Raw genomic sequence first — 22,887 nt, 5'->3', positions numbered from 1 at the left:
AGAACCTGGAAACGTTGCTGGCATCACACATTGTCTTCTTTGAAATCATTAATTGTTGCGTCAGGGCCACAGACGTACACAAACTGAACGTAAAAGAATGAATCAGACAACTTCCTCTGCTCACATGTCAAGTTTTCCAGTCTCTTCTTCCTATCTATCCTACAACTCCAACACCTTGATGGGCCTCAGACAGCTGCATCATCCCTTTCCATCATATTGCAGGCTCTTACATCTGACTGGGATGTTGTTATTGTTCACCCAGACCACAGCCTAAACTGGGGAGTAGGTCAACCCTTCTACGTCCACTATGCGCTGCTAGCACTGACAACAAGGAGCATTGGAAATGTGATGGGGTGGAGAGAGCACTGGATGAAGCAACCCTCCTGGGACTCCTGACAGTAACATAAAACAGACTTTCACTGGTTTTCCAAGGTTGTGCCAAAATTAAACGCCAGTGCTACCACTCACCAATGCAGAACGTTGTCAACAACTTTGTAAAAGGAAGCAAAACAAGCGATAGAAACAGCTGAGATATGTGGCACAGCTGGCCAGTGGACCTGCCTGGGAGCCGTTTTCCCTGGCCAGAGATGAGAAAAACATTCAGCAGGGAAATCACTTTGATTCCTTTTTCTTTGAGAGTTATTTTCTCAGTGGATTATGGTTGGATTTATTGGAAAACCATGTTTCACCAATTTCATCCATCAGTTGCCTTTGGTATCTTAAACCCTGGGAATCCCGAAACTCACATTAAATGTAGGACACTCAAAAAATGTGAAGCAACAACAATTATGAGTGGAAAAGTGCATTCCGTTTTGGTTTTGTTTCTTGGGCCAGAGATGGATCTGGATTGGGGGGGAAAAAATAGGATTGGGAACATCAGTGTTAATATTGGGGAAGGGGAAAGAATGACCAGTCTTGTAATGTGGTAAATAAGTGATGCTCCTTACACTACAATGCACTTTACAGGGTTTTAGCCTATTATTTGCTCTCACATCAAAAAGACAGTACCTCTTTAACGTGTAACAAAGACCTCTTTCACTGAGTTCCTACTTAAGGGGTGGGGGTAATTTACACCACACTGCAGGATGTAGAGCTGAAATTGAAGACCTCAAGCCTGGCTTTTGAGATCAAAAAATAATTTGAAGAGGAAAGAAGAATTTTGCCGATATCGGACGAGGGACATCCTTAGTAATTTAGCGGTCAAAGGTGATTAGCGGAGTTGAGGTTTACAGGTGCTTTGTTGGAACTTCTCTCCATGTTAACTACAGACAAGCTAATCCAGCTAATACTCAGTCTCAGACTCAATCACCAGTTAAAATGAGGCACGAAGTGAATTTAAACCTTACTCAAAGCACTCATTATGGTTTTTACTAATGTTCTACTACAATCTCGTACTGACTGTGGCTCACAATACGCTGGGTGTAACTCTGTGAACAACTTTTTTATCTCTGACTTTAGACCAATATGTTATTTGATCAAATCCATGCACAATGTCAATACAAACACACTGCTTTGCAGCCAATAAACAACCTCTATCAAACCTGCAAATTTTATATTGATATTACAGTAACAAATATTGTAAATTCTTTAATGCAATGCCGGTCGTAGGAGGCTTATCAATTAATTATATAACCCAATCAATAACTAAAGCATTGGCAATGGGACTTTGCTGGCCCGCAGGGTTCCATTAAGTTCACAAATACTATGAAACAACAAGTGATTGGACATTAAAGAAAAGTCAGAAAATAGATCTTTTGACTGCATCCAAAAGAAGTTTCTTGGATAAGTTTCAAGTTGCATTAATCAAATTAAGTCGCACAAATCCATTTTGCAAATGGCATGCAACTACAACTGAAGTCCAAATATGCTGATGTGCTGCTTAATTAGCTTTGCCGATCCAGCTTGGTGCTACTTTTTGTGCAGCGCAGTATAAATTAATGCTGACTTACTTTGAAAACAACAAGGTAAACTAGTGCTTTCTATCTCTCTGTGTGATCACAGCACACATAAAAAAAAGATTAATCTATACATAATATGTTTTGCCTAGTAGAGCTAATGGATTCTTCACCTTTTGCACTGAAGTTGTATCTAAGGAACATATTTACTGCCAGAATCATGTGCAAGGTATTTCAATATTAGTGGAATTGAAGCAAAGTTGTAAATCAGATTCAAAATGAATAATCCCAGCTTGCATCCAAAGTTCAGAGGTTTAATTCATGTTCAGTGACAGGCTCACCTTTAACAGTTATCTAGTTGGGGTTCTGTTCCTCTGAGGGTCTTGTTATCAATTACTCTTCTGCTGTGTCCACTTTCTTTCACACATTCTCACCTGATTTGACTTCAGTGAATGACTTCCTATATTTCCCAGAGTGCTTTTCTTTTTTCTTCTTCTTTATTTTTTTTTGCAATCCCAATAGAAACGTACCCACAAGTTCAATAGCACGAGCCGTTTTATACAGCTGTGGAATAATTGCCCCCATATGTTGAAGAGAAAATATTGCAAGCATTACGGTTTATTGTTATTTATTGCTTCAATATACTGCAGCTTTTATGCTGCTAATTAAACAGCCTTTGCGAACAATGTTTTTTGCCAAGTCAATTTTGGCTCATTCTGTGAAAGTCCTGCAGTGTTAAAACTGAACGTTATGGTAGAAGAGCATTGTAAGAAAGAAGAATACGTGATACTACTGCTGTGCGATATAGAGAAAATGTTACATCATGATATAGGTAGATTTATTTCCTGATAACGATATATATCCAGATATAGTATTTCTTCCTTAAAAATACATGAAATGAATGGAAAATTGCTATTTATTATATATAAAAATACAATAATAAATAGTACTTCTTTAAGAATCTTCTCAATGAAGGACTATTGGTGAATTTTGCTACATATACTGTTGTCACGTAATCTGATTTGTTAATTTTTAAGTGGAAATGCCACCAGGAGGCACAAAAACCAACAATAAGGGCCACTAAAGGTGCAGTACGCAACTCTCAGATCCCTCTCACCCCCTCCCACCCCGCTGCTCTCTTGCCCTGCCTCCAAACTTTCCAAAGTCCCTCCCTCAGAGGAGCTAACAAGCTAACGTTAGTCTGATCGCAACATCACAGTAATATAACATGCTCTGTTAAAAGCATATTACTGCAGCGCTTCTCTCTCTCAATGTGTACACACCAATCTATCAGCAACAACACAGTGTCACTTACAGCAGCCCACACGGAGGCTGCTGCGCGCACATGAACAACACATGCACCACAGAGTTCCATCCTTACATAGTGACAGCTTTAGCAGCAAATATGACAGTCACTTTTATAAGAGTTGCAGACTGCACCTTTAAACTGTACCTGTCGTGAATTTTGCTTGCAAGCTCCATCAAAGATCATACTTCCTTTTGGGGCAGCAGGAGATAAATTAACACTTCCATTTGTGAGACGTTTGTAGCCATGTCGCTAGGAAGAGTCATATTGGCTGTAGTGACAGTTAAAAACCAAACTAATTGATGATTTCGGTCACTCCGGGGGACGTAATCTGACCAAACAAAAAGCAACATTTCACCTCCACATACCAAAGTATCCATTTTCCTTTTTTTTTTTGTCTTTGTGGTTTTGTTTTTTCATCAGTTTTTAGTCTTTTTGTGTGTTTTTGGAGTCATTGTGTGTGTTCTTGTTGTAATTTTGTCTATTTTTCTGTCATTCTCTGCATTTAAGTTGTCAATTTGTGCGTGTTTGGGATCACTTTCTGTATTTTCCTGTCATTTTGTGTAATTTTGTTCACAGTTTGTGTGTGTTTGGAGCTATTCTGTAATGTGGTGTTGTTGTTGTTTTATGTGTTTTCATAGTCATTTTGTTTAAGTGGTTGTTGTGTCTGTCTTTGTTGTCATTTTGTGTGTTTTAGCAATTTGTTGTGGGTTTTTGTGTCCTTTGTGTAATTTGCTGTCGATTTGTGTGTTTTGGGAGTTATTTTGTGTATCATCTTGGGTTTTATATTCATTCCAGATTCTTGAAATATAATTTTTGGGGGATTTGTTTTGGGGGCTGCACAGAATTAGACAGTTGCCTATGTCTGGGATAGAGGGTTATATCGCACGGTAGAAGTTTTTATATCACACTATGATATATACTGTTATTATATCGCACAGCATTAGTAGTAGAGCAGTGTAAGAAAGAAGAATACCTGATAAAAAATCCACTCTATTGAATCAGCCTTATTTTTTATTATTATTTTTGCACATGTTGCACATGAAAATGATAGATTCTTTACAGAGATGCTCATATATGCTGTGGCAGAATACTGCTACACATCCGTTTGATTGCCAACCTGCTGTTTTCCAGGGCACCACGCTGCGTCAGGTGACAGGACTCCTGCTACACAAATCCAATCAGAGCAATCTTCCATGATCCCTTACAATCTTCTCATCCGCCGCTCTGTTCCGACAACTGTCTCTAAGATACACCACAGAGCCCACACACACACACACACACACACACACACACACACACACACACACACACACACACGCACAGGAAACTCTCTAACACAGGGGTTCTCAACCTTGGGGTTGCGAGACAATGGTCATCAGATTCCTTCAAGAAACTATTTTTGCTTATTTTTTACCCTTTTATAATAATAATAATAATAATAATAATAATACATTTTATTTAAAAGCGCCTTTTAAAACACCCAAGGACACTGTAAAGGGCAGTCATTAAAATAAACAATAAAAACAGCAGAATAAAAACAGATCAAAACAAGTGCAGCAGAATAAAACAGAGTACAGTATTGGTGTGGTGAATGTGTGTCTAGATGGAGTAGGATTGTCTGAAGAGGTGAGTTTTGAGTTTTGATTTGAAGAGTGGGAGGGAGTCTATGGTACGGAGGTCAGGGAGGAGAGAGTTCCAGAGCTGGGGGGCAGAGTAGCTGTGTCCCATGGTGATGAGTTTGGCCGGAGGTACAGAGAGCTGGAGAGAGGAGGAAGAGCGGAGTGTGCGGGGAGGGGTGGCGATGTGGAGGAGGTCAGATACAGTATGTACGGAGGGGCCAGGTTATGAAGTGCTTTGAAGGTGCTGAGGAGTATTTTGAAGTTGATCCTTTGTTTTATGGGAAGCCAGTGAAGTTGTTGTAGGACGGGGGTGATGGCAACTACACCGAACTTGCCATTATTTAACCTATTTTCATCACTTTTTCTTGCCATATTTTTGCTCCTTTTGATGCCTTTTTGCTACATTTCTCCCATTTCTGCCACTTCTCCATCAAATTTCACAGCCTTTTCTCCACATTTTTCCTACTTTCAAGACATTTTTGGCACTTAAACCCTTTGCACCACTTTTCCACCTAATGTCGCACATGTTGATCCATTATTGTCTTTTTAACATCTTTTCACCATATTTCATGCTTATTTTTAACAATTTAACCACATTCACAATTTGTCATGCCCATTTTTTGCCAGTTTAAACTAATTGGTCCTACTTTTTTGAACCCTTTTTACCACTTTTTCTGTCTGTTTTTGGCCACTCTAATTTGCAACTTTTAACCAATTTCTGTGGTTTTTAAAATCCAATTTCACCACATTTTCCATCTTTTCTGGTCACTTTTACCAATTTTATTTCTGATTAAAACAAGGATTTACATCTTTAAGATGACGATATACTATGACACAAATAAAAATGGATGACAATAGATATTATTCAGATAAATAAATAAATGTGGTGGTTATCACAGATTCATAGAACAATGGATCATCATTTTGCTGACTTTATGGATGGACCCCAAAAATCTCTGCCCTTTATTCCCCCTTATAGATGGTCCTGTCTCCACATGACTGTTCTTCAATGTTCATGTCTGTGTTCAACCACCTTCAGGTACAGTGGGGGTCCCTGCTCTCTGGCACCTTCGTTTTGGGGGTCACGGGCTAAAAAGGTTGAGAACCACTGTTTTAACGGATATGCAGGCAGACAAATACACATGATCCCGTTCACCTCCTCTGAACCACACACGCACGCACACGCGGCTTAGTGTTGTTAGTCAAACCACAGAATCCCTTCCAGCTGCATTGACTGCACGGTGCAGTTGACCCCCACACTCCAGCGTGCAGTTGAGGTCACTCAGATAAATTTACCCCTCAAGGATCAATATAACAGTTGCAGGAAGAAAAAAAAAGCTCCACAGACAATTCCACCATGAGGCAGACAAACACCGTAGGGACCATCACCAAACACCAGAGACAAAAATAACCACCTCGATTACCAGTGGGAAAAATAATGTACCGCTGTCATCGCAGTCCAGGTTCCACCTTCCTTCTGAAGGTTTCAGCAGATAGTGTTTAGAGGTCACACACTGCCCACTGAGCACCAGTCTGCACTGGATCAGATACCGCAGGCCAAATCTAAGGTGTGCTTGTGTTGTGTGTGTATAGAGGTGGAGGGATGGATTTTTGGCCTTGCAGTGGAGAACAGAATGATATCCACAAATCCCAATGCACAGACAGGCCTGTCACACAACCTTTTTACCCAAGTGTGGTAAATGCACCCATTCTGTCAGAAGAGCTCATACTCTCATTTCTCCACCCTCTATTTTTGTGTCTTTCTGGGTCTGTGTGCATTTGGCACTCATGATGCAGAATGATTCTGGGCAATAGTCACAGTGATCCTAATGTCCAGCAGCTCTTTTTTTAGTCTTTTTGGGGTGGTGAAAGGGGCAAAGGAGGTGAGTTGGTTTGGAGTTCAGTGGTTAATCAGAGTTCTTGTGCCTAAAGCTAAACTGCTGTTCAAAATGCTGCTGCTCTTCTCTCCCAGTTTTCTCTTAACATCCATCTGCTTTCTTTAAACTAAATCTCCAACCTCCATCCAGTCTTGGATACAACGGTTGTAAGTCGCCCTAAAACAGCAGTTTTAGATCTTGTCACAAATCACTCACTGTTGAGTGCATGAGATGCAGACAGAACAGAACAGCATCTTTTAGCTGCATATCGGAATCTCTCCAGTCTGATCCTGGCCTGAGCCATAGACTGATAAGGCTGTTTGATCAGCTATAAACACTGGGTATTAAGGGTGTCCCAATCCAATATTGAAATCAGATATTTGTCAGATATCTGCCAAAAAAAAGTATCGGTTTCTATCGTCCTGCATCTAAAATCTCTGATACAAGCAGTCCATTCCAGATATTCTTTGATTTCTTTTAATTAAATTGCAGTGTATGCTATGTATGTAATTAGTGGCTATTATGCACTTTTTTTTGGTTTTCATTGGATTTATTAAGGGTTTTTTGCAAAAACAATAATTTTTTAATAGTCATTGATTCAATTCAATTATAGATTGTGATTATGTTTGAGGTAAACTAGAGGCTTTTATACACATTAAAACAACAATTGTATCATTTTGTTTAATTTTTTTTTTCAATGTCTTTACATTTTTAATAACGTTCCTTTTTTTTCATTCAATTCAATTGTAGTACAGTACATGCTTAAGTTTAAGGTAAACTAGTAGCTATTATGCACTTTAAAAATGTAATTTTCCTGTATTTGTTGGGATTTATTTAGGTATTTTTTTTGTATAAACAATCATTTTTAATTGTCATTCAATTCAATTGTTGAACATGCTTATGTTTAAGGTGAACTAGAAGCTATTATAAACTTTAAAAATTCAATTTTTTTTGTATTTTGTTTAATTTATTTAGTTTTGTTTTTTTTTTCAATGTCTTAAATTTTTTATAACTTTTTTTTATGCAATTCACTTGTTGAACATTTTTAAGTTTAAGATAAACTACTATCCACTAAAAATTTGTCTTCAAATATATATTTTTATCTGTTTTATTCAACTATAGATCATTTTTCATATGAAAATAAATGTTACCTCTTGGTTAATAATAAATGGGTCAGTTTTCCAACATCCCACACTATAAAATGGGTAATAAAAGTATTTATGATTTGAGCTGATATCGTATCGATATCGTCCAATACACAAGGCGGCAATATCAATATTGTATCAGAAGTTGGAAAACTTGTATCAACACACCTGTACTGGGAATCAGGAAAGTTTCAGTTAGTGCAAGGTTTTGAAGGGTTGTTTGTGTCCCACTGTTAATCCATTAGTAACTAAAATTATGTCAAACTCATGAAATATGTTATTAATCACAAAGGAAAACAAAAGACTGATAAAATGTCCGTTGTCATCCTAAAAACTAGTAGATTTGCAGAACTGGAATAAGTATATGTAGAGAGAGACACACATAGGAAACAATGTAACAAGGAAGGGTTTACTCATGCTTCCTCCTAAAAATGGAAAAGGGGATTCACACACACCGCATGTGAACGGTTGCACGGCTATTTCTGTACAACTGAACTCCAATGAGCCGAGAAGAAATGCTTCTAAGACCCAATTCTCAGCTCAGGCTGCAATAGAAGAAATTCCATGGGATACACACACACAGAATCAAACAGCAACACACAAATCCACATCATCTCTGATGTGTCAGCAGAGCACTGCAGGCTGGGTAGACGTCCTACCACCCAAACTCTGCTGGAGCAGATTCCCTTTAAAGGGGAGCCCAAGTCAGGATGTGTGAGCTGAGCAGCCAAAAGATTGCATAACACACTCGTTCTGACAACATGCAAACACACACTCAGTGTATTTCTCACTAAATTCCATTTTAAGGTAATATTACCTTATGGCTATGATGCACTTTGAACTTTTTATACCAATGCACTTTTATTCTGATGAACCTTTTATTCTGACAGACTTTTTCCACACCTTATGTTGTTTTTTTTATAACTGTGTCTGTCCTGGCTAGAATCTTTAAGTGTACTTGAATGTTGTATTTTGTACAATGACAATAAAAGGATTCTGATGTGATGATGACGAGGAATTTCCAACACAAGGCCATTCAATGTGCTATACATGATCAAAAAGTGCAACAGAAAACACTCAACAGCTTAGAACATTAAAATCAGCAGTAAAAACATTAAATCAACAATAACACGATAAAAAAAACTCTCCCTCTCAGTCATACGCAGTAGAGAAAAAGAGTGCCTTTAACTTGGATTTAAAAATGTTTAATTGTTGTCTGGTCATTTAATTTTTTTATAGTTTCACAAACTCTGTTGATCATTTGAAAACAAAAAATATTAATAACTTACTCAATAGCAGTTGGGTGTAGAAATGTAACAAATTACTTTAATTCTTTTAAAAATATACTTAAGTACAAGTTGTTAAGTACTGATTTAGAAATATACTCAATTACAGTACTTGTAATCTGTTACTTTTATGTTCTACTTATGTGTTGCTATCTCAGCGAGGCACGCCAGTGAACCCTGATACATTCAGACAGACAGAGAGCGAAAGCCAGACCTTTTCAGTTTTCACGTAACACATCATCAGCCAGGATCAGGATAGTCTCCTCAAACCGAGCTCGTGGGCCTGCCCGCTTCTCTCCATGGAAACCTGCTCCACACTCGCGCTGTGATTGGCTCACACAATCACTAGACAGACACTCCGTCTCACAATACAGATAATGATGGCCCTCAGCAGGATGACAGCAGGGGAAGAGTGATGCAGAGAACCCTTTTCCTACACATTTTGCCCTTTATGAAAAGGCTGCATTCTGCATGCGCGCAAGACAGGAACAAGCATGGAATACTTATGGGCTGCCAACATAATTTCCAATCCCACTCACTGCATTACCGGACGCCGTATTTTTTGACAAATATTTCCATTCAGATGTGTATTTGGATGATCTCAAATTCCAAAAAACAAGACTCCAGTGCAGTCTTTCTGGAAGGAAGATGAATGCCACTGCCAACACCATCCAGACATAGATTCATCAATGACTCAATTTGCCACTGGACTATTTTTACCCCCTCTTGTCTTGAGAACCTAAATTAATTAAAAGTGGTGCGTCTTTTGATGCATCTAGATAAGAAACGAGCAGGAATTTGACATTTTAATTTGGAAAGTAATTCAAACCACACCTTTGGAAAATGGTGCACAACCACAATCTAAAACACGTGTCAAACTCTAGGCCCGGGGGCCGAATCTGGCTCTTTAAAGCTCCCAATTTGGCCCACGGGAGAAAGTAAGAATAACTGGGTTTCCATTACAGATTTTTGCAAAATAAAAGCAATATTTCTAAAATGTCAACAAAATATAATTGCGCTTTGAACGAGTTTCCATTGAAGGTTGTTTTGAGCAGGAGCCTCGTAACGCCCGTTAAGGCAAGGCAAGGCAAATTTATTTGTATAGCGCATTTCATACTCAAGGCAACTCAATGTGCTTTACATGATAAAACATTCAATTGTTTGAAATCAATAAGAACATTTAAAATCATCAGTAAAATCAATTAAAATCATCAGTAAAATCAATTAAAATCATCAGTAAAATCAATTAAAATCATCAGTAAAATCAATTAAAATCATCAGTAATATCATCATGACATCAACAACATGACAAAAAATCTCTCTCTCAATCATATGCAGTAGAGAAAAAAAGTGCCTTTAACTTTGATTTAAAAATGTTCACATTGGATGCTGACTTCAGCTCTGCTGGCAGTTTGTTCCACTTGTTTGCAGCATAACAACTAAAAGCAGCATCACCATGTTTACTGTGAGCTCTGGGCTCCACTATCTGACCTGTGTCCATAGATCTGAGAGACCTGCTGGGTTCATACCTGACTAACATGTCACTGATGTATTCTGGACCAAACCCATTCACAGATTTATACACCAGCAGCAGAACTTTAAAGTCTATTCTGAGGCTGACTGGGAGCCAGTGTAAAGACTTTAAAACTGGAGTAATGTGCTCTGACCTCTTTGTTCTGGTTAAGACCCGAGCTGCAGCGTTCTGAACCAGCTGTAGCTGTTTGATGCTCTTTTGGGGGATTCCTGTCAGAAGACCATTACAATAGTCCAGTCTGCTGGATATAAAAGCATGGACCAGTTTCTCCTGATCTTTCTGAGCCATTAAACCTTTCACTCTGGAGATGTTCTTTAGGTGGTAGAAGGCTGTTTTTGTGATAGATTTGATCTGACTGCTGAATGTAAGATCTGAGTCAATCAGAACACCAAGGTTTTTGACTTGGTCTTTAGCTTTTAAAGATCGAGACTCAAGATAATTGCTGACAGCAGTCCTCTTTTCCTTGTTACCAAAGACAATCACCTCCATCTTGTCATGGTTTAGTTGAAGGAAGTTTTGACTCATCCAGCAGTTTACTTTTTCTAAACAGTCACACAACACCTCAATGGGACCATGGTCATCTGGGTTCAGTGATAGATATAGTTGTGTGTCATCTGCGTAGCTCTGATAATCAACCTTACAGTTCTGTAAAATTTGTCCTAAAGGAAGCATATAAAGGCTAAACAGAAGAGGTCCAAGAACAGATCCCTGAGGAACCCCACAGGACATTGGTAATCTGTCAGATTCAAAGTTTCCAATGCTTACAAAATAGCTTCGCTCCTTCAAGTATGACTTAAACCATTGCATTACTTTCCATTTAATCCAACCCATGTTTGCAATCTGTGCAACAAAATTGTATGATCTACAGTGTCAAATGCAGCACTTAGATCCAACAGAATGAGAACAGATACTTTTCCTGAATCAGTGTTCAACCTTATGTCATTGATCACTTTGATAAGAGCAGTTTCAGTGCTGTGATGAGAACAAAAACCTGACTGAAATTTATCAAATATTTTGTTGAATGTAAAGAATTGACTCAGTTGGTTGAAGACCACCTTCTCAATGATCTTGGCCATGAATGGAAGGTTGCCGATTGGTCTATAGTTAGCCAGTATAGAGGCATCCAGTGTTCTCTTTTTTAACAGAGGTTTCACAGCAGCTACTTTCAGGGATTTTGGTACGGTGCCTGATTGGAATGAGCAGTTAATTATCTGACACAAATCAGTGACAATTGACTTTACAACAGTTTTAAAGAAGTTTGAGGGTATTGTGTCAAGGCAACACGTTGATGGATTCAGCTGCTGAACAGTCTCCTCTATTGTTTTTGGGTTCACTGTAATAAACTCTAACATTGTAGTTGACTCATCCCTCAGTGGTTGAAGCTGTTCCAGCTTTTTGTGATTTTGCTGGTTTGTTCTGATGTTTGACCTTATTGATTGTATTTTTTCATTGAAATATACAGCAAATTCATTGCATTTTCCAGCTGACAGTAATTCAGGGGCTATCTGATCTGGGGGGTTGTGAGCTTTTCAATTACAGAAAACAACGTGCGAGAGTTGTTGACATTTTTGGCAATATATTCAGAAAAGTATTGCTGCCTTGCTTTGAACAAGCTATCATTGAATTTTCGCAGACTTATTTTGTACAGTTCTAGATGAATTTGGAGTTTTGTTGATCTCCATTTACGCTCAGCTCTTCTACAGTCAGATTTCAAATTCTGCATTATCTCAGTCCTCCTCCAAGGTGTTTTCTGTGTGTTTGGTTTTCTCTTAGTTTTGATTGGAGCCACCACATCTATGACATTACAGACTTTTCTATTATACTCATCCAGAAGATCATCAACTGTCTCAGCACTCAATGTTGGTGTCATTGCTATGGCTTCCATAAACTGTGCACTTGTGTTCTCATTTATGTACCTTTTCTTTAAACACACATAACTAGGGGGAACAGATGTTACAGTCTCTAGGTCAAAAAAGACACAGAAATGATCAGATAGAGCTAAGTATCTTACATCAACAGCAGAGATATCAACACCTTTAGAGATAACCAGATCCAAAGTGTGACCTTGAGTGTGTGTCGGACCAGTCACATGTTGTGTAAGACCAAAAGTATCCATTAAAGCACACAGTTCTTTGGGAGTATTGTCCATGTTACTGTCTACATGAATATTTAAGTTACCTGTTATTATTAAAAAGTTGTATTCAGTGCATACAACTGACAGCAGTTCAGCAAACTCATCCATGAATTCTCCAGAATATTTTGGGGGTCTATAAACGACTAAAAACAGAACTCTTGAATCACCCTTCAGTAAGAATGACATATATTCAAAGGAGATAAAATCCCCAAATATTATTTCTTTGCACTGAAATATTGATTTAAAAATGGCAGCAACTCCACCACCTTTCCTGCAAGTACGACACTTATTTAAATAAATAAAGTCTTGTGGTGCACTTTCATTGAGAATAGTATTACTGATACCATCATTCAACCACGTTTCATTAAGAAATAAAAAGTCCAAGTGATGTGTCAAAATAATATCATTAATTATTAGTGACTTGTTAACAAGAGATCTAACATTAGGAAGAACTAATTTTAAAAACTTTACTGGAGACACTGGTGGGCTTTTTGGATGACATGTTATAGGAGTCAAATTTTTATCTCTATAAAGCTTTTTGCTTTTCTTTAATTTCACAATTTTACCTGTGTTACCTGTCACCACAGGAATTAAAGAAGCTGCATTAACTCCATAGGGCCCTGACTTTTTCTGGTTGTTCCTAAAAATAGAGCTATTGCAGTCTGGACCCAGCACACATCAGACCTGTGTCTGATGTGTGCTGTGGTAAATCTCATCTCGCGAGACTTCGCTGCAGGAAGATGCAAGATGTTTAAAATATCCTTATAACATTCTGAATTCCTTTGTTGTTTCACGTCTAATGTGACAGTAATAATTTTTAAGTATAATGCTAATAAATGTCCCGGTCTTCTCTTCTGTTTACACGTCCCACGCAATGTTTTCTCGGAGAGACGTAATCGTGACCATATACATCAGGTTCTGTGATGTGTATTTGTGGAAAAAGTGTTTCCATAGTTCTTTTGCGACACATTTAATTATCGAAAGTGTCAAAATTCTTTTGTAATATTTGATGGAAACACAGGTAGTGAAAACGTGACCCATTGTGTAAATCCTCAACTGATTCAATTGTAGATACCTCAGTGTCTCCAAATACACAAATTCAATGAAACTGTACTCTTTTCCTACGGCAGTAATTCTTAATCTCCAACTGATGTAAGTACGTTCAATATTTCCAAAATCCTTAAATTATTCCCAGAGATTTCCCCAAATTAAATAAAAAATGGTCAAGGAATCAAGGGAATTTAAATTGTGATCCTGCAGGGCTGATATCTGTCACTTATTGCTTGGATAATGTCGGTGCCTTAAATATTTTAAATAAATACTATTGTACGTGGAAGTGCAACAGGGCACAAGAATGATAAAATTGCTTATCTTACCACCTGTAATCTGCGGCTCACTTGAGATTAAAACTGGTCCGGCGTATTTGGCCGCTGAACTAAAATGAGTTTGACACCCCTGATCTACACACACACACACACACACACACACACTCTACACACACTACACACACTACACTACACTACACAATCCTCAAATTACAACAAAAACACCAGCTGTGAGCACATTGATCTGTGAGCTGGTTTATGAAATGAAAAAAGCTTTTTCAAGACGTTATTTTGAAAGGAAACCAGTGCTTTAAGTGGAATTGCATGCTCACTTTTTGTAAAGGGTCATTATAGGCTACTCAAAAAGACACATTTGCAAAGTGTTGTAAAGTTCTTGCAGAGTTTATCTTGTGATTGTTGAGCAACTTATTTTTCAGGACAAATGATGTGAAACTCTTTCATATCTGAAGCTGAAAGGTAGTTTTGTTAATTGCTTATATTGAAGAAAGAAATTTAAAAAAGAGAGAAAGAAAAAAAAGAAGCTGAAATCTCAATCACAGTCAGAAGAATCATGATTAAGGCCCAGATTCATTCACTTCAATCCTTCCTGTCTCAGAGCAGGCAACACAAAGGCTTAAGCTCTTTCTTCAGTGGCTTCTCATCTATTTACGGTACATTGTCTGGGAACACAGACCACGAGGATTAACTATAACAACCAAACAATGCTTCCTGAGGAGACTGACATCATTCCTGCAACTCACTACAAGCAATAGCACATTCTATGTAAGGGTTTCATTTGTTCAGACAACTTTTTTTTCAGGAAATTTACTTTGATCTCCTGACATGTTTCAACTGTCAACTAACAATGTTCCTCAGAGGCGTCTGCTGGTCGCTTTAGTGTGTCCTTCACTACCGCGTAGCAATTCCAGCAAGTTCATTTTGTCTTCTTTTTGAATAATATGTTAAGGTTTCATTTATTCATATAATCTACCTTGATCTCCTGACATGTTTTGACTGTCAATGGCCAGTCTTCCTCAGAGGTCATCTGCTGATTGCTTTGATGTTTCTTTGACTTCCACGTAGTCATTCTAGCAAGTTCAATATATATTATTTTTTTAATTATATGTTAAGGTTTTATTTATTCAGACAACTTCTTTCAGGAAATGTACTTTGACCTCCTCTCCTGCCATGTTTTGATTGTCAACTGCCAGTCTTCCTCAGAGGCATCTGCCGATCGCTTTGATGTGTCTTTGAGTTCCACATAGTAATTTCAGCAAGTTCATTTTTGTCTTCTTTTAGAATAATATGTTTCATTTCATTTATTCCAAAAACTTTTGTTTCAGTAAATTTACTTTGATCTCCTGACATGTTTTGACTGTCAACTGCCAGTCTTCCTCAGAAGCGTCTGCTTTGATGTGTCTTTGACTTCCACGTAGTAATTCCAGCAAGATAATTTTGTCTTGTTTTTTAATAATAATTATTCTTTAATAATAATTATTATTATGGAAAGACACCTTTGAAGAAGACTGGCAGTTGACAGTCCAAACATGTCCGGAGATCAAAGTAAATTTCCTGAAAAAAAGTTGTCTGAATAAATGAAACCATAACATATTATTCAAAAAGAAGACAAAATAAACTTGCTGGAATTACTACACGGAAGTCAAGCACACATCAAAGCGATCAGCAGACACATCTGAAGAAGACTGGCAGTTGACAGTCAAAACACGTCAGGAGATCAAAATAAATTTCCTGAGAAAAAAGTTGCCGGAATAAATGAAACCCTAAGATTTTATTTCAAAAGAAGACAAAGTAAAGTTGCTGGAATTATTCCCCATCCTTCATGGTCTGTCCCTTTAAATAAATGCATTAATTGGCAACATGCGGCTGAACACTGGTAAATTGTCATGTAATATTTGTCCTTTCGATGGCTCTCTAACCACTTCTCATCTGTCTGAAGTCTGGTTGGGAACAAAGGATGTATTTGGGACAAGAAGGAAAGGTGAAACGTAGAGATGTATCTACACGGCACACAAAAGCCAATATCAAGCCCTGTACATGGAGCCCAAACACTGTGATGCTTGAAATTAGAATAGGCTTTTCAGGCAAACACAGGGGGTTTCTATGCAGGTGACAAAATGACATAAGAGAGAGCGAGAGAGAGAGAGAGAGACTTGGAAATGAAAAACAAATCCAACTGTTATTTTAAATAAAACCTCACTTCTTGCCAAGTGGCAACTTTGCAGCATTCAACCAAGCACAGAGCCTGTGGTAACCATGTGATAATAATGCATCAACGCTTATTACAGATAAAGCCACTCAATGAGTCACCGCACATTTTTTCTTTTTTTTTTTTGCAAAAACCGCAGTGCATCCAACCTCATGGCAGAGCAACGCTAATATGTTTAATGAACTCATTAGTCCCAAATGAAGACTGACAGCGGTAGGTGGGATGGAAAGTGGATGCACAAAGGGCAGAGTGAGGAGGACTAAAAAGATGGTGAAGCAAAAAGGTTGGGATGGTTACATCTCCAGGATGCTCTTCTCCTCTATTATTGATAAAATATCATGTCTTTGTGGAGCTACATGGTGGTAAATGCTAAATCTGTCTCATGCCATCTTATCAAGACGTGGAAGCCGAAGAAAACCAAAAGAAAATCAAGCAAAAGTTAAGAATGTAAAAAACAAAAATCGATTCAGCAATATATCGCATTGATCCAAAAAAAATGTTCAAATCGATTGTTTTTCATTAAAAAAGAAAAAAAAAACATTTAATTGCACTAACCTATGCATAGCACGTAAACACCCGATCACTAGGTGTCCGTGAACTATGCATTATAGCTTGGAAGTTGATTTATTTTCAGAAACATACTGGGCACTTTTATAGATGTATGTGTTTACTTCTCTTTTTTTTTAAGAATTTAAGAACTTAGAATCAGAATATTTTGTAGAAGTATAAATTAAACTTTTTTTTTAAATGTAATGTGACAGTTTGATAAACATACCATGTGTCTTTGATATTGGTACTTGAATTACAGTTAGTAACCATTTATTGTTCCCGCAATTAAAATAAATAAATTGTGTTTCATACAATTTTGTATGTGCAAAGGTGACATTTATAATTATTGATATTGTGATATATCTCAATGCATATAGTATTGTTTAGTATCAGGATATCATGTATTGTGACATGCAAATTGTGAATCGTATCATCAGATTCATGGCAATGCACAGCCATAGTAAAAGTGTCAACAATTACTGTATATCTGGGTGCTGCTTGTTATGATAAGCAATCCTCACATAAATGACTAATGTAATTATTTGTACTATATATCGTGGAGATGTCAATTCAAAAAATGGCAGAGCCCAGATCAAAGCCAGGCATGACTCAGTTTTCTTTATGTAAAGTAATTGGCTCCTGACAGCTTGAAGCACTTCAATTTGAACCCAGTGTCTATATCTGAGGCAATGGCTGGGAGCCATTGCAATATAGACATATATATATATATATATATATATATATATATAATATATATTACTTATGCATAAGTAGATTAGGGCTACGAACCCAATCAATCTCCTTCCAGTAACCAGGTCTGACTTCATTAGATAACATTAATGATGCATTAGTTATCTATATGTGTTGAGTTTCAACCCCCTCCCCTGTCACCAATGGGATCAGGATACAATGGATATCTGCTGAAGAAGGATTGAAACTCAGCTATAATTGAGGCACGAGAAAACATAATAAGCTAATAATTTATTGCCAGACTATAGTGTAAAAAAAAAAAAAGAGAGAGCGAGAGAGAGAGAAATGATAGTGGACGTAAGGGGTGTCAAACTCATTCTCAAGTGGGCAGGAGATTTTATGTGGGGGTAAAAAGAGCAATTTTAACATTAATGTGCTCTAGTTTTCAATATCAGTCCCTGCAGGATCTTTGCTTTAAAAAATTCCTGATTTTATAACCAATTTGTTAAGATTTTTATTTTGTATTCACATCAGAGGCGTCTGCTGATTGCTTTGATGTGTCTTTGACTTCCATGTAGTAATTCCAGCCAGTTCATTTTGTCTTCTTTTTGAACGATAATAATTATCAAGGAAACATCAAAGCAATCGGCAGACGCCTCTGAAGAAGTCTGGCAGTCGACAGTCCAAAGATGTAAGGAGATCAAAGTACATTTCCTGAAAAAAAAAGTTGTCTTAATAAATTGCACCATAACATATTATTCAAAAAAACTTGCTGGAATTACTATGTGGAATTCAAGGACACATGGAAGTCAAAGACTGCAGACGCCTCTGAAGAAGACTGGCAGTCGACAGTCGAAGCTTGTCAGAAGATCAAAGTAAATTGCCTGAAAAAAAGTTGTCTTAATAAATTGCACCTTAAAATATAATTCAAAAAGAAGACAAAAAAAACTTGTTGGAATTACTACGTGGAATTCAAGGGCACATCAAAGCAATCAGCATACGTCCCTGAAGAAGACTGGCAATTGACAGTCGAAACTTGTCAGAAGATCAAAGTAAAATGAAACCATGACATTCGAAAAGAAGACAAAATTAACTTGCTGGAATCAGCAGACGCCTCTGAAGAACACTGGCAGTCGACAGTCCAAAGATGTCAGGAGATCAAGGTAAATTTCCTGAAAAAAGTTGTCTTAATAAATGGCACCTTAAAATATTATTCAAAAAGAGGCAAAAAAAAAAAAACTTGCTGGAATTACTATGTGGAATTCAAGGACACATCAAAGCAGCAGCAGACGTCTCTGAAGAAGACTGACAATTGACAGTCGAAACTTGTCAGATGATGAAAGTAAATTTTCCTGAAAAAAAAAAAGTTGTCTAAACAATTGAAACTTAACATATTATTCAAAAAGAAGACAAAATCAACTTGCTGGAATTATTAGCACATCCTGTATGGTCTGTCCCTTCTTTAAATAGATGCATGATTGGCAACGTGGGGCTGAACACTGGAAAAAATTTCAAGATTATTAATATTATTATTTTTCTTTAGATTTCTTTTCATAATTTGCGATCAAAAATGACTGCATTGATGTGATTTACAGTGAGCATGGGAAAAACTTTGAGCCATTAAAAATAATGTGGTTTCATTGAATTTGTCACTTTGGGATATCTACAACTGAATTATTTGGTCATTTACACAATAACTCCTGTTTTCTCTTCCATTTTATCTTAACCCCGTCTTTATAATATGTTGATTTCATATGGGTGCTTTATTTTCACACAAAGGACATTTAGACACGCTTTAATGTGCCACTGTTTACATTATGTAAAATAATGACAAATATCAGTTCATATTAGGAGTACGATACGATTTGCATGTTAAAATATCAATATTTACAAGTACAAAGTGGTATGAAATACAATTTATTTAATAGCGTAATTAAATGGTTTTCCGTTAAAAAACATGATTGAAAAAATTAATTTGGATATTTCTCACGCTGTGAAATATTGCAATATATCGCCAAATGAATTTTTTTCTTACACCCTTAGTTCACATAAGTGATCATGATATAGACTGAAGGTGAGTAGTTCATTCCTATGGCCTATGATGGGCCACCAGCTTAGATGCAGCACCTGCTTTAGCTGAATGTGGGTACAGTATGTAGTAATAAACCAAGGCGTATCTGCTCTAATGGGATTCCCTGCTGGGAGCTCCTTTTTTCCAGTCCACAATCCATCAGCTGAGCTGTACACTAAACACTAAGGCAGACTATAGGACTCCTATTAAATGGACACTTGGTAGAAAGGATGGAGTGCAGCATGACTGTGGTGCAGTGTTCGTTTTGTTGACTAAGAAAAAAATTTGACACTAATCTAGAAAATAATACATATCCAATTATTGATATTTTTTGTTAACTAATAAAAACTAAACTATAATGTTTACATGGGACAAAATCCAATCAGAATTAAGTTTCTTTTTGGAAAGGTATCCGATCAAAACTAGTTTTGTTGCATGGAATTAAATGATCCAATAGGAAGTAAGCTGATTGCGTTCTTACCAATTGATCACATCACATCTGTGTGTATTTACAAATATTAAACCATTAATATCATGTTGATCAATGATAATTGATTTTTTAAAATATATATTTGAGTCCACTACAGGGCTCTATACAAACTTTTACAGTGGTAGCACAAAAAATGGGAAAGAACTATTGTTCTTACTAGGGCTGGGTATCACCAGATACCTTGCGATATAATGTTAACATGATAGTTTTTTTTTTTTTTTGCCCATGATAACGATAATATCACAATACAGCGGTTCTGCGATAACCGATATATTGCACGAAATTTCATCCACCATACATTATATCTGTGTTTCCAGATCTTTTCTACATAAGCGTAATGTGACTAAGGAAGCGTAAGGATTCTTCCTTCTGCTGCCGTGGGTTCAAAGCCCACTTTTGCCAAGTACATTTTTTTATTTTAACATATTTAACACGGGAAATCCCATCTTTAAAGATAAATATCTGACAAAAATAAACATTTTTGGGTATTTCCTGGGTTAGGGTTATGGTTATGGTTATGGTTAGGGCTAAAATAAAAGGGTTAGCGGGGTAGCTAAAAATAAATATGAGCTACAATAAAACTGACAGAACTTTAACACGGGGTTTCCACTGGATACGTCTCCGCTGCGCCACGGCACCGATCAAGGTTTTGCTCCGCTGTCCGCCGTCCGGTAATTCCCACCAGTTGCGTTTTGAGTGCCCACGGTGCACTCCGGTTGGACGACTGTGATGTAACGAGACAGAGGAATTCTCTCGATATTTATATAATTGCGTGAGAACACAGTTAAAGGTATGTGTTATAAACGCAACAATAAACAGGTCAGTGTTCCTAACGAAGGAGAACAAGAAGGTTGGACTCAATAGCCACATTTTTTAGCAACAGCCAACAGAGAAGAGATAAAACGACACCAATAAAACATGAACTAAATCAAAGCTGCTGCAGTCTAAAGTGCAGTTACAGTATAAGAGGAAACAATGTAGTGAATGTGATGTTGTTTTTACACATTATGACGTTTTGGTGATGTAGTTACTTAAAATTTAATCTGAAGTGTTTTATTTTGAAAAGTAACCGGATATTTTATTGCGGAGTATGTGCTTAACTTCCTGTTTAGCTTCAATTGCTCTGTGCTGATTGATGGGTCGTGCAGAAATAGAAGTCCTGCGTGTATCAGCCGGACTGTCGCAGCTGGGAGGGAGCAGACACGCAGCGCAGTGGACCCGGTGGAAATTAACACATAAACCAAAGTGGAAACATATCAGCTCCGGACACGTAACGCAACGGAGCCGCATCCAGTGGACATCGGGGTAGGTCACGTGACACGTCACCTAAACTGGCCAATGAGGTTCGCTGCGTATGCATAGAGTAGCAGTCTATGGATATGTTTAATGTAACCATAGTCACGGCCAATTACGAAACACTGTCACGCAATTTCACGTGAATGACTGACAAGTTAAACACAATGCACAATGGCTCCACACACACACACACACACACACACACAGTGTAAATTTGTAAATATCCACTCCTCACCTATTGTCTCATTGTACTGCATATGTACTACAGTATCTCTGTGTATCATGCATAAAAACAGTATATTGTATACAACTAAATACACAACTATAGTTTTAGTTTAACTAAATTCCACTCACTGCTTTAAATTCGTAGATTATAAACCTTTGGGAACCAATGTTGGAGACACATTTACACAGGTTAATTTAATCGTGGCAGCCAAAATCGTGATCACGATTAAAATGAGATGAATCGTGCAGCCCTAGTGTGAGGGGCTGGAGGTGGTGAAGTCATACATGGCAACAACAGTAAGCAGCAAACAACAGGCAGACAGACAGCTGCCATGTCAGCGCCTCTTCCCCCTGTGTGGTCACTCACTGTGAGGAATAAATGTGACAGCCATTCATTCTTCACGGTGTGTGAAGGTTTAGAGCAAAAAAGAGGAAGAAGAAGAAAAAGAAAAAGGCATGTTTGTTATTGAATCTGCATAAACGCATTGAAAGGAGCGCCGTGGTGCAGTGTGTGCGAGGGGATGTGGAGCACAGACCGAGGTCTGATGGGAGCATCCCTGGGAGAAGGAGCTCAGACAACCCGCATAACGGGACCAGCAGCAGCTGCAGCAACACCGTTGCCGTTATTAGCAGCCATACGCACACAGTCAACAGGCCGAAAGTAGCAACGGCTTCAGGGTAACACTTGCCTCCGTTTTCTTGCTCCCCACATTTCCGCCATGCAAACAAAACAAAGCGTTGGCTCTAGGACCATCATCACCCACCTTTAGTTGGAGCTCGGCGGTAGGAGGAAGGCAGTAGAGGCTGTAAAGCTGGCTCTGACGCAGCCGGAGGAAGACGCAGTGACCGCAGCCTGAGGAAAGCCGCACAAACGCTGCCTGAGACGGAAACAGGAACTGAAGTCGGGGCTGAGGAGTGTGAATACAGCTAGAGGGACACTCTGCTGGGCTGAATGTAGCGGATCCGCTGCACGGCCGGTGTCAAAGCACCCTGGGAAGGATGGGGAACACAACATCCGGTCGCACCTCTTCAAAATAATACAACTCCGCCAAACTCATTCAGTTCCATCATCGCAGACAATTATCAGCAAATCTATATAGATATTTATATACATACCAAAAACGTATATTTTGTTGTTAAATATTTTAAGTGGAACGTGAAGAAAACCTGATCACAACCATGTAGACAACATCCTCTCTCGTTCTCTCAACGTTG

At 37.9% G+C, this 22,887-nt stretch overlaps 1 protein-coding gene across 2 annotated transcripts in view; it reads right to left on the bottom strand.

Moving 5' to 3' along the window:
- Nucleotides 1–22,671, bottom strand: part of fut8b (fucosyltransferase 8b (alpha (1,6) fucosyltransferase)) — a 116,791-nt gene extending 94,120 nt beyond the window's left edge. For both annotated transcript variants that reach the window (XM_028440054.1, XM_028440055.1), the window contains exon 1: nucleotides 22,437–22,671. The gene's annotated coding sequence lies outside the window, so the exon portion shown is untranslated. The remainder of the gene's footprint in view (nucleotides 1–22,436) is intronic.
- Nucleotides 22,672–22,887: the final 216 nt, after the last annotated feature.

The sequence above is a fragment of the Gouania willdenowi genome, chromosome 24 (assembly GCF_900634775.1).
Source record: "Gouania willdenowi chromosome 24, fGouWil2.1, whole genome shotgun sequence".
Lineage (NCBI taxonomy): Eukaryota > Metazoa > Chordata > Actinopteri > Blenniiformes > Gobiesocidae > Gouania > Gouania willdenowi.
Note: the sequence above shows the minus strand (reverse complement) of the source record. Positions and strands in the feature narration are given on the sequence as shown.